The following is a 15,846-nucleotide window of genomic DNA, read 5'->3' as shown; positions in this document are numbered from 1 at the left end:
AGATGGGAGATGGAAGTATAGAACCAGTAACCCACAGGAGATGTCCTCTGGACATCCTAGTAGTAATTTATCTCTCATTAACTCCCCACAGCTGGAAAAAAAGTAAAAAAGCAATCATGCAAAGGGCCTGATATGATAGTAGTGCTTCTGACTCATGGCCTTCTGAGGGGAATGAACTTCTACTTGGTCTCATTCCTTATTACTGGTCTTCCCAACTTAGGCCTGGTGTTTCTCCATCAGTGATGAAGTTGATTGCACCCTGTAACTGGCCTCAGTGCTCCCCAACCCAGTGCTTCCATTTGAGGAAGAAAAAATCAAAAGCTTTTGAAATGAGTAACTCTAAAAGTAACTCATTTTTGTCCTGATGCACGCATAAGATTTTGTGAGTTGAATGGAAAACTTCCTTTTTACAGCCCTTCCCAGGCTCAGGAACAAGTTATTCCAAAGCCATCACAGGCGACTGCCTCAGCAAAGAGACAAAAACAGAAGAAACTATTGCTATAATTATGACTAATTACAATCGCATGATTCCATTTAATCTCCACATAAGAAGTTCACCAAATGGAGAGTGCCACTGATCCTCTCTGCCTAAGCCAATTAGATATTTTGGTCCAATCCAGAACAGTTGCCCAGCCTTTGCCAGAATGAAATTGTGTTCAGAATTTTATTTTTACAGCCTCTGAGGCATCCCAGATTTTAACAGGACGTTGGAAACCATCCATTTGTGGCACATCTGCTCCAACAAGATCTGCATATTTCAAAAATCATTAAGAAGTTAATACTGAAACCCATTTTAACTTTCTCTCCAATGACAAGTTGTTTTTAAACATTCAAGTGTGTAGATTTCTTTTCTAAAGATGGAAATGATTCTTTAATAGTTTAGAATTTTGGTCAAGATAGTCTAGGAAGAAAGAAATTATAAGTGACATCTCAATTTTTGGCATCTCATTAGTCAGTGGGGTTGGGTTTCTGATCACTGCTCTTCCAATTGACCAGTGGTGGACTGTTGCTCTCTGGAGTGTTGTAAGATTCCATGAATCCTGCTCCCAGCTCTCTGGGGATTTAAATACACTGCAGCCTTTCACTGTCTGTGATATCCTTGGGCCTCAAGAAATCATGAGCAGCAGAGGGCCTCTGCCATTGTATACTACCCTGTTAGCTGAAGTGAGTTATTTATCCCTTTATACCTTCCAGTTTCTCAGGGTATAAGATGAATAAAACACTACTTGCCTGAAAATTTGATGTGAGGCAGGTCAAGAAGCAACAGTTAGAACTGGACATGGAACAATAGACTGGTTCCAAATTGGAAAAGGAGTGTGTCAAGGCTGTATATTGTCACCCTGCTTATTTAACTTCTATGCAGAATACATCATGCAAAATGCCAGGCTGGATGAAGCACAAGCTGGAATCAAGATTGCTGGGACAAATATCAATAACCTCAGATATGCAGATGACATCACCCTTATGGCAGAAAGTGAAGAAGAACTAAAGAGCCTCTTGATGAAAGTGAAAGAGGAGAGTGAAAAAGTTTGCTTGAAACTCAACATCCTGAAAACTAAGATCATGGCATCTGGTCCCATCACTTCATGACAAATAGATGGCAAAACAATGGAAACAGTGAGAGACTTTATTTTGGGGGGCTCCAAAATCACTGCAGATGGTGACTGTAGGACTGCAGCCATGAAATTAAAAGATGCTTGCTCCTTGGAAGAAAAGCTATGACAAACCTAGAGAGCACCTTAAAAAGCAGAGACATTACTTAGGAAACAAAAGTCCACCCAGCCAAAGCTATGGTTTTTCTATTAGTCATGTTTGGATGTGAGAGTTGGACTATAAAGAAAGCTCAGCACCAATGAATTGATGCTTTTGAACTATGGTGTTGCAGAAGACTCATGAGAGTCCCTTGGACTGCAAGGAGATCCAACCAGTCCATCCTAAAGGAAATCAGTCCTGAATATTCATTGGAAGTACTGATGCTGAAGCTGAAACTCCAATACTTTGGCCACCTGATGCAAAGAACTGACTCATTAACCTGAGTTAATGAAAAGACCCTGCTGCTGGGAAAGATTGAAGGCCGGAGGAGAAAGGGACAATAGAGGACGAGATGGTTGGATGACATCACTGACTTGATGGACATGAGTTTGAGCAAGATCCACGAGCTGGTTATGGACAGGGAAACCTGGCATGCTGCTGTCTATGGGGTTGCAAAGAGTTGGACAAGACTGAGCGACTGAACTGAACTGAACTGAGAGGTACAATATGTGCTGTTCCAGGGCTGGGAAAGGCAGTGCCCAAACAAAATCATTTATTTATTTATTCGACTAAAAGTTAAGCACAAGAGTGCACAATATATGGGCTCTGCTTTCCTGTCTGTTATGTTCTAGTAGAGAAAGGGGATATGAGTCAAATAATTATTCAATTTAGTTAGAAAAAAAGATAAAACAATAATAAAGCAAAATTTAAAGCGAAGTAAGCCAGAAAGATAAAGACCGTTACAGTATACTAACACATATATATGGACTTTAGAAAGATGGTAACGATAACCCTATATGCAAAACAGAAAAAGAGACTCAGATGTATAGAACAGACTTGTGGACTCTGGGAGAAGGCGAGGGTGGGATGTTTCAAGAGAACAGCATTGAAACATGTATATTATCTAGGGTGAAACAGATCACCAGCCCAGGTTGGATACATGAGACAAGTGCTCGGGCCTGGTGCACTGGGAAGACCCAGAGGGATCGGGTGGAGAGGGAGGTGGGAGGGGGGACTGGGATGGGGAATACATGTAAATCCATGGCTAATTCATTTCAATGTATGACAAAAACTACTGTAATGATGTAAAGTAATTAGCCTCCAACTAATAAAAATAAATGGAAAAAAAAAAATTTAAAGCAGAGGAACTCTCAGTGAGGTGGAGATAGGGCCATGGGAGAGGGTAAGGGCAGAGACCAGGGAAGGTTGAGGAAGTAACACTAGAATCAAGATATAAAAGATGGGGTGCTGAGAGGGAGCCTGTTGGAGGCAGAATCAGGAAAGGAGGACCTCAGAGAAAACAAAGAGGAAAGACAGCAGAGATGGGGCTGAATTAATCGCCAGCAATTTCACATAAATTATTAGCAAGCTTTTTTCAGTGCAGCCTTTGATTTGGATGTCAAAATTTTACAAGTATGTCTTAGAAACAAACTTTTAACCTTGTTATGGAATAAAATTTATTGACAGGAACACTTCATGATCCATTTCATTAATTTCTCTGAAAAACTAATTTATGTGAAAGAGAAAAAAAGGGGGAGGGGGAGATACACAGTTACCTAGCTAAGATAGTACAGAATGAAACCATTGTAATTTATCATAAATTATAAGGAGTAGACTTGGAGTTGAGGAATGATCTGAGATAGAGGCTTATTGCTGGTTGCGTTAGCCTAAGCAAGTCATTTACAGCTGTCCCTTGGTATCAGTAGGAGATTAGTTCCGGGACCTCCCTAGTTCCCATATTAAATCCAAAGATGTGCAATCCCTTATATAAAATGGCATAGTATTTGCTTATAACCTACACATATCCTCCCATATGCTTTAAATTATCTCTAAATTACTTATAATACCTTGTACAATATAAATGCTAGGTAAATAAGTATAAACAAAATGCAAATGCTATGTGAATTCAAGTTTTGCTTTTTGGAAATTTCCGGAACTTTTTTCCAAATATTTTTGATCTGTAGTTGCTTGAATCTGAGGATTCAGAACCTGTGGATATGGAGGGTTGCTGTACTCAGGGTTTTCTCTGTGCCAGAGAGTGTGCCAAGTGCTTATGTGGCATGTATCATTGAATCTTCACAACAACCCAGGAAGCCACCCAATGTCCTCCTCCTTCTCATCCTTATCATCATCATCATCATCATCATCATCATCATCTACCCTTTACAGAAGAAGAGACAAGCTTGGAAAAATTTAGTAGCAGGCCCAATTTTACATAGGTAGTAAATAATAAAGTTGCATTTTAATCCTGGCAATTAGCTCCCAAATCTGCAGTCTTAAAGCCACAGTAGAAATCATTTGCTCTGTCTAGCCTAGACGGTGGTCATGAAGATGAAACAATCATGAACGTCCTTTATAAAAACAAACAAACAAACCACCCACAAGACCCCCACACCAAGGTAAAAGACTGGTAGGATGAACATATCTGATCTCCTGCCATGAAACCCAGACCCTTTCAGATTCACTCCAATTTTATTCTAGCTGTCTAGGCTGGGATTTCAGAAGACTTTTTCTTAGCAGGGTGCTTTACCTGAGCCCAGGGGCCCATGGATCCATTAAAATTGTTTGCAAAGTATTACATGCGGATTGACATGTACATTTTTCATATGGTTGGTTACCTAAAATGTTCAGGAACTTCTGGGAAGAGGAACATTCTCACTAAATTCTGATTCAGTGAAGTTGGCTCAGGACAGTAAGGGGCTGGGAGTTCAGGAGAGATTTTTAATTCTCTCCTGGAATGACCTGCTCACTAAATATTTCAAGTGGGCCTATAATGTCTGAACCCAGAGGTCTAGCCACAGTGGGGCTCCTTTAAATATTACTCCTATTTACTCAGTTTCAAAAAAAAGTCGTTTCTTTTCTATATAACTTTCTACATTTAGGAGTTATGTAACCTTGCGGGAAAAAGAGGCCAAAACACGTTAAACTCTAAACTATCTGAATCCTTCAAAATTCTGCACAGTCTGTACCACTGTGTATTAGGATTGCTTTAGCAGATCAGCGATCACACACTCCCCTTTGTACTGGGTTTTCACGAGTGCTATTTCACATAAACATTTTCCTATACTGGCAGAGCCCACATACTTGTGATTTTAATAACCTGATAGAAGTTCACTCTATTAACAGATCTTGAAAAAAATTTTTTAAATATCTTGTAAGTATTTAAATTTTAAACAGAAAAAAAAGACACCCTCAATTTTAGATTTGCAATTCCTCAATTTTCACTTTTAAAACACCCTGATATCATGGGCTTTGGAATCCAACTAGCCTGTATTTAAATCCCATTTGTGCCTCTTACAAACTGTGTGACCTTGAGCAAGTCACTTATTATCTCCAAGTCCCAGTTTCCTCATTGTAATATGGAGATAATGGCAATATCTCCTTTTTCAAAATTGTTGCAAGATTAAGCTATATAATATGCTTAAAGTGCTTTGCAAAAGACAGCTTTTCTTAAAAAGCTGGAAATAGAACTGCCATATGACCCAGCAATCCCACTTCTGGGCATACACACCAAGAAAACCAGATCTGAAAGAGACACGTGCACCCCAATGTTCATCGCAGCACTGTTTATAATAGCCAGGACATGGAAGCAACCTAGATGCCCATCAGCAGACAAATGGATGAGGAAGCTGTGGTACATATACACCATGGAATATTACTCAGCCATTAAAAAGAATTCATTTGAATCAGTTCTAATGAGATGGATGAAACTGGGGCCCATTATACAGAGTGAAGTAAGCCAGAAAGATAAAGACCATTACAGTATACTAACACATATATATGGAATTTAGAAAGATGGAAGTGATAACCCTATATGCAAAACAGAAAAAGAGACTCAGATGTATAGAACAGACTTGTGGACTCTGTGGGAGAAGGCGAGGGTGGGATGTTTCAAGAGAACAGCATTGAAACATGTATATTATCTAGGGTGAAACAGATCACCAGCCCAGGTTGGATGCATGAGACAAGTGCTCGGGCCTGGTGCACTGGGAAGACCCAGAGGGATCAGGTCGAGAGGGAGGTGGGAGGGGGGATCGGGATGGGGAACACATGTAAATCCATGGCTAATTCATTTCAATGTATGACAAAAACCACTGCAATGTTGTAAAGTAATTAGCCTCCAACTAATAAAAATAAATGGGAAAAAAAAAATAAAGTGCTTTGCAGAGTGTCTGGTACATGCTCAAAGCTTGGTAAGTGATATCTATGGGCATAACAGACAAAAAATAGAGAACAGGATCCACCTAGAGCATTTTCTTTAGGAGAGGTGAAGACATATTTTTCCAAGGTCATAAGGAAAGGAAATCTGGGGAAATAAGAGATTAATTTGCCTCATGTTGGTATAGATTTATTGGCCAATTCCAAGTTTGAGTGTCTGAAACAAAAATTTTCAGTCCTAAAATAAGGATGGCAACTTGGGGCTGGTAAGCATGAATAAATATAGCCAGAGAATAAATATACCCTGCGTGTCCCTGGCACGGTGCATCTGTTCAGCCCCACTGTTCCCCACCTCCCTGCAAAGCAAATCCTCCTGTCAAGGCAGCCCTCCACCATCAAGGAGCATCTTCTGACTCTTCCCTGATCAAATGCTAGAATATGCAACCTAGACAGAACCACAGTGATTCTCTCTTGCCCAACTCACTCATGTAACAGATCAGAAAATGGGAGGCTTGGGCAAGGGAAATGAATTCTCAAGGTTGTGAAACTCCTGAAGGGCAAAACAGGTACAGAACTCAAGCCCAAACCATCAGCCCAAGGGTCTTCCAGTCAGTCATCTGTGTTTCACTTTCATGGTATTTTATTTTACTGTGGACCTCCTATCCTAATATTTACTTAACTTTTAATTATCTCTCTTTTTGCCAAAAATATAAAAAGAAACTTTATGTGTACTATTAATGGGAAAGACAGTATTACTTAAATAAAAGATAGTCATAAAACTTAATAACAGAACAATGATATTGAATTCCAGTTAAAAATACACTATATTCTATCAAAGGATTACAGTCTGAGGTAAACGCTCTTCTTTTACATATAAAGGAGATTTAGCAGGGGTTCAAATGGAGCTGAACAAGGACCACCAAACTGATTCTATCAAATGAAAACTTCATCAGACTTTTCTCTTTGAGAATGAAAAAAGAGTGTAAAGGGAATGACTACATTGGCTTGGCATGAGGGCTGTGAATTTGAGAAATACCAGCCTGCTCCATTCTGCTTTACTTTATTTTCTTGTGTCCCCTTAGACTATCTTTCACTGATCACTCACTTGGGAATGGTACCTGAAGGCCTTTGCATTTTAAGATTGATTCTAAGCTCCAATAAAGTTGTAAGCTTCTTTGCCTCCTTTTACAATGGGAAGCCCTAGTCAAACCCTGCACACTTAAGTTTTTCATGTGCTCATTTGCAGATAATCTTGGCTATGGGACAGTCTTGTATATACATATTATCTTATTCAATCCTCATCATTACCTTGTTAAGTGGATGCTACTAAAACTCCCATTTTACAAATGGGAAAATTGAGGCACAGAGAAATTACTGAATTTGCCCAAGTCCTTAGCTGGTAACTTATAACTACATGATTCCTTAGTCTATGTTCTTTGTCATTGTTCAGTCACTCAGTCATATCCAACTCTTTTTGACCCCATGGACTGCAGCATGTCAGGTTTCCCTGTCCTTCACCATCTCCCAGAGCTTGGTCAAACTCATGTCCATCAAGTCGGTGATGCCATCCAACCATCTCATCCTCCGTTGTGCCCTTCTCTCTTGCCATCAATCTTGCCCAGCATTGGGGTCTTTTCCAATGAGTTAACTGATCACATTAGGTGGCCAAAGTATTGGAGTTTCAGCTTCAGCATCAGTCCTTCCAATGAATATTCAGAATTTATTTCCTTTAGGATTGACTGGTTGGATCTCCTTGCAGTCCAAGGGACTCTCAAGAGTTTCCTCCAACACCACAGTTCAAAAGCATCAATTCTTTGGTGCTCAGTCTTCTTTATGGTCCAACTCTTACATACATACATGACTACTGGACAAAGCATAGCTTTGACTAGATGGACCTTTGCTGGCAAAGTAATGTCTCTGCTTTTTAATACTCTGTCTAGATTTGTCATAGCTTTTCTTCCAAGAAGCAAGCATCTTTTAATTTCATGGCTGCAGTCCTGCAGTCAGCATCTGCAGTGATTCTAGAGCCCAAGGAAATAAAGTCTGTCACTGATTCATTTTTTCCCTATCTATTTGCCATGAAGTGATGGGACCAGATGCCATGATTGTTTTTTGAATGTTGAGTTTTAAGCCAGCTTTTTCACTCTCCTCTTTCACTTTCATTAAGAGGCTCTTTAGTTCCTCTTCACTTTCTGCCATAAGGGTGGTGTCCTCTGCATATCAGAGGTTATTGATATTTGCCCTGGCAATCTTGATTCCAGCTTGCGCTTCATCCAGCCTAGCATTTTGCATAATGAACTCTGCATATAAATTAAATAAATTAATAATATAAATTAAATTAAATAAGAAGGGTGAAAATATATAGCCTTGACTTACTACTTTCTCAATTTGGAACCAGTCTGTTGTTCCATGTCCAGTTCTAACTGTTGCTTCTTGACCTGCATACAGGTTTCTCAGGAGGCAGGTCAGGTGATCTGGTATTCCCACCTCCTTCAGAATTTTCCACAGTTTGTTGTGATCCATACAGTCAAAGGCTTTGGCTTAGTCAATGAAGCAGAAGTAGATGTTTTTCTGGAATTCTCTTGCTTTTTTCTATGACTGAATGGATGTTGGCAATTTGATCTCTGGTTCCTCTGCCCTTTCTAAATCCAGCTTGTGCATCTGGAAGTTCTTGGTTTACATAGTGTCGAAGCCTAGCTTGGAGGATTTTGAGCATTACTTTGCTAGCACGGGAAATGAGTACAATCATGCAGTAGTTTGAACATTCTTTGGCATAGCCTTTATTTGGGATTGGAATGAAAACTGACCTTTACCAGTCCTGCGGCCACTGCTGAATTTTCCAAATTTATTGGTATACTGAGTGCAGCATACTTTTAACAGCATCATCTTTTAGGATTTGAAATATTTTGGCTGGAAGTTCATCATCTCCACTAGCTTTGTTTGTAGTGATGCTTCCTAAGGCCCACTTGACTTCACACTCCAGGATATTTGGCTCTAGATCAGTGATCATACCATCGTGGTTATCCAGGTCATTAAGATCTTTGTTTGTGTAGTTCTTCTGTGTATCTTGCCACCTCTTCTTAATACCTTCTGCTTCTGTTAGGTCCATACCGTTTCTGTCCTTTACTGGGACATGTTACTTAGGACTGTGATATAGTGCTTTTCAGCCTAACTTCTGTTCATTTTAAAGTGAAGTCGCTCAGTCGTGTCTGACTCTTTGTGACCACATGGACTGTAGCCCACCAGGCTTCTCCATCCATGGGATTTTCCAGGCAAGAATACTGGAGTGGGTTGCCATTTCCTTCTCCAGGAGATCTTCCTGACCCAGGGATTGAACCCGGGTCTCCCACACTGTAGGCAGACGCTTTACCGTCTGAGTCACCAGGGATCTGCTTCAAAAATATTTTTTGAATATTTCTTATGATCCCATAAATGAACTCAATATAGTACAGGTTAGCAAGGAAGGATATAATTTAGTCTTTGTCCTTAAGTTTTGCATGTTAGTCAATACTTTCAGCAAGTACTTGCTGGCCTATTTTCAAGCTGTAATCTTATTGAAGAACCAAGACATATACTCATTAAAACATGCATAAATAAATGTGATGTGTTTGGTTGCTCAGTCATGTCCTACTCTTTGCAATCCCATGGATTGTAGCCCACCAGCCTGCTCTGTCCATGGAGATTCTCCAGGCAAAAATAGTGGAGTGGGTTCCCATGCCCTCTTTCGGGGGATCTTCCCAACCCAGAGATTGAACCCAGGTCTCCCTCATTGCAGGCAGATTCTTTACTGTCTGGCCACCAGGGATCAAATACCAAAATATACAGAGTAATTGTTAAGAGTTATAGGCAGGTCAGGAAGGAGATATAGCGTTGTGGTCTGGCATTACTGGGGAAAGTTTCTTGGAAGATAGGACTGTCTAAAGGAGGGAGGGCATTCCAGGCAAAAGGACACAGTGAACAAAGAGACAGACATGGCACCAAGCATCAGGGTGATAGGACCTTCCTTTTGTTAATATCTGATAAACTAACAACAGAACAAATAAACAACCCAGCCACATGGGAGCAGGGGCTTATACTTCTTAGCTATAATTTTCAGGAATCAACTTTAATAAATTCTCTGAGAAAAAAATTTCTCCACTCTTAAGAGTGGCATTGGATCTAGGGGGAGGTTTCCCCAAGGATGCTTTAGACTTCAATTGTATTCGTGACAAAGGTCTGCATGCCCTAGAATATCAACTCAGAGGCAGGAAGCATTCAGTCAACCTGAATGCTGCAGAGGGAGGGGAAAAGCCTACTTATTAGGATTGTTTATCTCGGAAACCTCAAGGTACACTGGCAAGGCAAGAGCTAAGAAACACGACTTGCTCCTTACAGTCAAGGAGCAAGTGCTGTCAATAACTCAGTGCGGGCTCATTATGGGCCTATTTCTGCTAATTCTCTACAGGCAACAGTTCTCTTTTCAGGGATGACAAAAGTCTGGGGAAGGCTATTCCTTTTTTTTAGTCAGGGGTGAGGGCAAAGAGCCATCCATCTTTAATAAATCTCCAGGATCATGGCATTCTTCTTATTGTAGCTAGTGTAGAATTTGTAGGTCCCTGAAATGTTCAACATCCATTCTGTCCCTTCCTGATAAAAGAATAACAATAAACTGTTTATTAGACATCCTATCTATCCTCTGTACTAGATGGTAAGTTTCTAGAATAGTCATCCATATATTCACTTACCTGTGCATTAATTCAATTAAAAACTGAATGTCTCCATTCTACGCACGTCAATTTTAGCATCTAGACACTAGACTGCATTCATTTCCTCTTGGGCTATAGCCCTTATCTCCATTTCCAGTCTCATCTTTCACTACCCTGTGTCTAAAACTAGGCCCCATCTGCAAGGACTCTGCTTCCTGGTCTGTGAGCTGGGCCTCTTCTTTCCCACCATAAGACTTTCACATATACTTATCATGACGTTCTTAGTTCAAGTCTCACTTTGTCTTCCCCCTTGCAACTCTCAGACCAGGTCAGCTTCTTGAGTTACAGGCAACTGAATATCTTTTCCCTCACTAGTGTGTAAGCTTCATGATGCAAAGATCTTGTCTGTTTTTGCTCCCCAGCACCTAGCACAGCACCTGGCCGATTGTAAGCATTACAATGTAAGTTGTAATTACATTGTAAGCATTACATATAAGTCTACTGTTTGAGTGAATGAATGCATGAACAAACATGGTCCTTTCTCCCAGAGAGCTATCACACCCTTGAAGGCAATGATGGCATTTCATGGTCCTAGTGCCCAGCACAAGGTCTGGCATACGAGCACTTAGTAAATGATTATTGAAATGAATGAAACTTCCATGTGCAAGCCACCACTATAAAGTACTATGGAAAACAAAACAACAACAATAACAAAAATTAAAATGACAGACCTATAAATACATGGTCCCAAACCTTAAGGAGTTTTCAGCCAAAGAGAGGAAAAGAGGGCAAGTATGCAAATAACCATAATGTATGGTGAAAAGAAATAGGCGGCTCAAAAGGAATGCAGACCAAAAGGCTCAGAAACTTCAGAGCCAAGAAAGATAACATGGGAGAATGGGGTAGGAGAAGGGGGAGCATAGAGCACAGGAAGATGAATGGAGAGGTTTTAGGGAAGAAGTGGCCATCAGCTCAGTGATTGTTCTAGTTTTTATCTGTAACCATGTGTTCAGGGTTCTATTATGCAGGGCTCTTCCAGGTCTAACTTGGGTGAAGGGGGTACTCCCTACCACTACCCCACTTCTGAGGCTTTCTTTATTTATGAAGACTCAAAACAGGCCAGACAATTAAAAAACCTACAGGGGCCAGGAAGCCAAGATAACCAAAAGATATAGGTTGGCTATAAAACTCTGGCCAGTTTTCAAAGTACATCCCCTGCCTGACAAGCAGAAGCAGCTGCTTCTCAACTACTGCCAGTCATTGTCAGGTGTGAATAAGGGCTCTGTGCACTGCTGTTGTCCCATTTTTCCATCAAGAAAAAAAAAAAAAAAAACAGAAATCCAGATTCTTAAGTGAAACCTTCCAATTTTCAAATATTGGCAACTAATTCTTTTTTTTTTTTTCGGTTCAAAAACACCCTTCAATCAAACACAACACATCCATGGATACCATCCAGACTGCAGGTCTCATTCAGCCCATGCACAGCTGGTTTGCAACCTCTGGCATAAACAGATGGGATTTAAGAAAATTGAAACCACCATTTTGCACCTACAAGATCAGTTAATGTTAAGAAATCTTTTCAAATCAAACGCTGCCAAGGAAGTGGAGTAACAGGAACACTCAGACACAGCTACTGGGAGTGCTGATTGGGACAGCCATTCTGGAAAATAAGTGGTGTTATCTTGTAAAGATTAAGATATGCATAGCCTATTACTTAGTAGTTCAACTGCTGGGCATATGGTCTAGGGAAATCGTTGCAAACGTGCACAAAGAAGGATACATAAGAATGTTGATAACTACATTGTTTATTCCAGCAAGAAACCAAATGTCAAATTACCAGAAGAATAAATAAGTTGTGCACACTCATAGAATAGACTGTAAAGAACAAAAGTGCTATCAATTAACAAGGATCTGGTATTAGAGTCACATGACCTCTAAGGTCTTTCCATCTCTAAAATGAAACATTCCTGGATATTACTAACCTACTGCTAGTGGAAATTTTACTCATCCAGAAGCTATAAGCATTCACATGCCTCATACTCTGCTGGGTACTGGGAAACCAGTAGCGAACGAAACAGATAATGTCCCTGCCCTCACAGTGTGGTTGGAGACAACAGTAAATGACTAAACAAGCAAATAGAGAATTGGTGAAAAAAGCAGGGTGCCATGAGAAAGCTCAATGGAGAAAGAACACTGTGCAGATAGAGAGGGGAGGAATACAGAAAGTTAGGGACATCGTCCCTGTGCATGCTCAGTAGCTCAGTCATGTCTGACTCTTTGCAACCCTATGGACTATAGCCTGCCAGGTTCCTCTGTCCATAGGGTTTTCCAGGCAAGAATCCTGGAGTGGGTTACCATTTCTTACTCCAAGGGATCTGGGTTGGATCCAACCCAGGGATCGAATCCATGTCTCCTGCGTCTCCTGCATCTCCTGCATTGCAGGCAGATTTTTTACCACTGAACCATCTGAAAAGCCCTTGTCTTCTCCATAGAAAAGATATTAAAATTGAGACCTGAGAAGTTATACAGGACAAGAGAGCAGAGGGAACAGCCTGCAAAGGCCCCGAACTTGGAAAGAGCTTAGACGCTCAGATGTTCAGCATGGGAGGAACATGGAACAGTAACACTTGAAGGCTTGCTAGCAGTGAGGAATAATCTGTGTTCAACCTTCTACTCAATTTTCAAGATGGTTGGCAAGCCAGAATGATGTATGGAATCTAAATCACAGAACAAAACTAACTGGATTTAATCCACAGGCTCTTGCTGCATTAACACGAAATTCTATCAAACTACCCATTGGCTAGAAGGAAAAGAAAAGTAAGCTCCAATTTCTCCCTTCTACTCACACTGAGGCTTCAAGATAAGGTTAAGCCCAGACACTTAGGGGATCAGAATTCATTACCTAAAACAGTTTCAGATAGTGACAATAGACAAATTCACAGGTGATACTTATGCAAAAAAAAAAGGTATTATAAGCATTCAGTAGTTGCTTTTGCTTTTCTCGTGGTTTCTAAATCATATATTGTTGTATCTCTTTGCCATTTCCATATGTACATATGCACACCAACACCCATGCATACATATATACTACATAGACACACAAATAATTTCAAAATCTAACTTAAAATTTTCTGTCTTCACTGTTTGAATTTTGGTACATTGGCCAAAAAAAACCCCAACTGAGCACATCTCATATGCTACAGTTATACTTAAATTTTTTTATCTTCTATGTTAATTATAAACAGGACAACAACAGGAAACCTTGCAACAGCCCACCAGGGGCCTCATGGTGCACACCACCAAATTTTAGGAATAGGCAGGCAGTGTTTTCATCTCAATAGTGGCTTTTGCCAAAAGCTATCCATAACTAATTTTTCAGTCAGATTCCACAAGACCTATTCAGTTTGGCTAAATCTTATGGAACATCTCATTTCCTTTCAATTTTTCATTAGTTTGAATTAAAATTTTTTAAAAAGCTAACAAGCATGGCTTGCATTGATATCTCTAAATTAAAACACAGCAGCATTCTCATTCATTGTGTTGTTTACAGAAACAACTCCCACTTCCTTTTCTCCCTCAGTCTGAAACCCCTTTGTATCCACAGCTAGTTTTGCAATGACCTCTCTGTGCTCTCTTAGAGCATGACCCAATCTTGTTCCAAGCAAAAGATGTAGAGAATGACTTCTTTCCCAGCACATAATTCTAGGTGCATTGAGCATTTGCATCTTAAGCTCACATAGCTCCCATTTCAAGGAGAACTAGCATTCATTTCCAATGAACCAGCAATCAAGGAAGGGTGGGCAGCAAGGATGCAGAGTAGAAGTGTCCTGGAACTTTGGGCAAATGAATTCTCTTGCAGGATCCACACCTGCGTCAGGTGTCTATGAAATTTTACATGAAAACAGATAGTCCACTTTTATGTATAGTCCACTTATATGAGCTCACTGGATTCATAAAGTCTATTGTTTTCTGCTTTCAAATTCTTTCTTAAATTGTGAGGTCAAATCTTCCTTGAGTTTCTGAACACTGCCTATTTTTTTTTATCTCCTCTTGCCTCCCTGATCATGTCCAACCATTCATTCATTCAACAAATATGTGCAAGCACCTATTAGGTGCCAGGGATTGTGCTAAGTATGAGGGTTACCTTGGTGGGAGGGGTAAGTTATGGTTTGCAGTCTTTCACCCCTGGCCCACATCTCTGTAAGAGGGTTGCACATTCACTCAGCACAATGTATTTGCTATGTTTCCTGGAGGTTGCTTTCGGGTTGGCCAAGTGTCAAGCCCTAGCCAAAGGAATGGGAGCAGGCGTGACACACACCACATTCAGGCAGAAGCTTTCAGAAGTATCACCAGTTTCTGCAGACCTCTTGCACATCCTAATAACAGCATGTCCCAGATAAAGACTGTTCTCTCCACTGAATCCTGGAATGAGAAAGTACATGGAGCAGATGGCTGTCTGGAACACAGCCACTGCTGACCTACAGTAGAACATGAGTATTACAAGGGTAAAAAGGAAGTGTTTGTTGCTGAAAAACACTGAGATTATGGGGTAGTTTGCTACTGTTGCAAACTAAACTAATGACCTTATTAATGCAACAAAACCAGACTTGATCATTGATCTTATAGATCTAATAGTCTAGTCAGAGAAGTCAGAAAACAAGCATATGAACCAAATAATAATTATGTCACGATCTAATAATATCTCTTTATTCTACCCCAACTCCTCTTCCTCATTTAAAAAAGTGATGTGGGTCCTCTATCCTGGCCACATTATCTCCTTTGACAACTTACCTATTCCTACTTTTTATAGCTTCACATCTCTTCAAACACTCCAATGCCAGATCCATACTCCCAGCAGACAGCTGGATATCATGCCTGCAGGATACTTACGTATACTCAGAATGACTAAAACCAAATATACCTATTATTTGTCACAGTTTCTGTAGGTCAGGAATTCAGGTAGGGTTTAGCTGAGTGGTTCTTCTCTGGTGTATCTTGATAGTGCTGGAACAGTAAGTGAGGGGCTGCACCCCTGTTCCAGTGTATGTATCTCTCTCTGAGTGTGGTCTTAGGGTCTCTTTGTGATCTTTCCATAGGGAAAAGTTTGGGCTTTCTTAGAGTATGGCAACCTCTGGACAGTCAGGCTCTTTACATGGTGACTGAAGATGTCAAGGGTGAAATCACTCCAGACAGCATGGCAGAAGTTGGGTCGCTTTTTATGGTTACCCATGAGAAGTTGTATGTGTCACTT

At 40.4% G+C, this 15,846-nt stretch overlaps 1 long non-coding RNA gene across 1 annotated transcript in view; it reads right to left on the bottom strand.

Moving 5' to 3' along the window:
* Positions 1-15,056, bottom strand: part of LOC110143652 (uncharacterized) — a 281,308-nt gene extending 266,252 nt beyond the window's left edge. Inside the window, exon 1 of the long non-coding RNA XR_011485000.1 lies at positions 14,914-15,056. This is a non-coding gene — a long non-coding RNA (uncharacterized lncRNA). The remainder of the gene's footprint in view (positions 1-14,913) is intronic.
* Between the last annotated feature and the right edge of the window lie 790 nt (positions 15,057-15,846).

The sequence above is a fragment of the Odocoileus virginianus genome, chromosome 3 (assembly GCF_023699985.2).
Source record: "Odocoileus virginianus isolate 20LAN1187 ecotype Illinois chromosome 3, Ovbor_1.2, whole genome shotgun sequence".
Classification (NCBI taxonomy): domain Eukaryota; kingdom Metazoa; phylum Chordata; class Mammalia; order Artiodactyla; family Cervidae; genus Odocoileus; species Odocoileus virginianus.
This window is presented reverse-complemented; position numbering and strand designations above follow the sequence as displayed.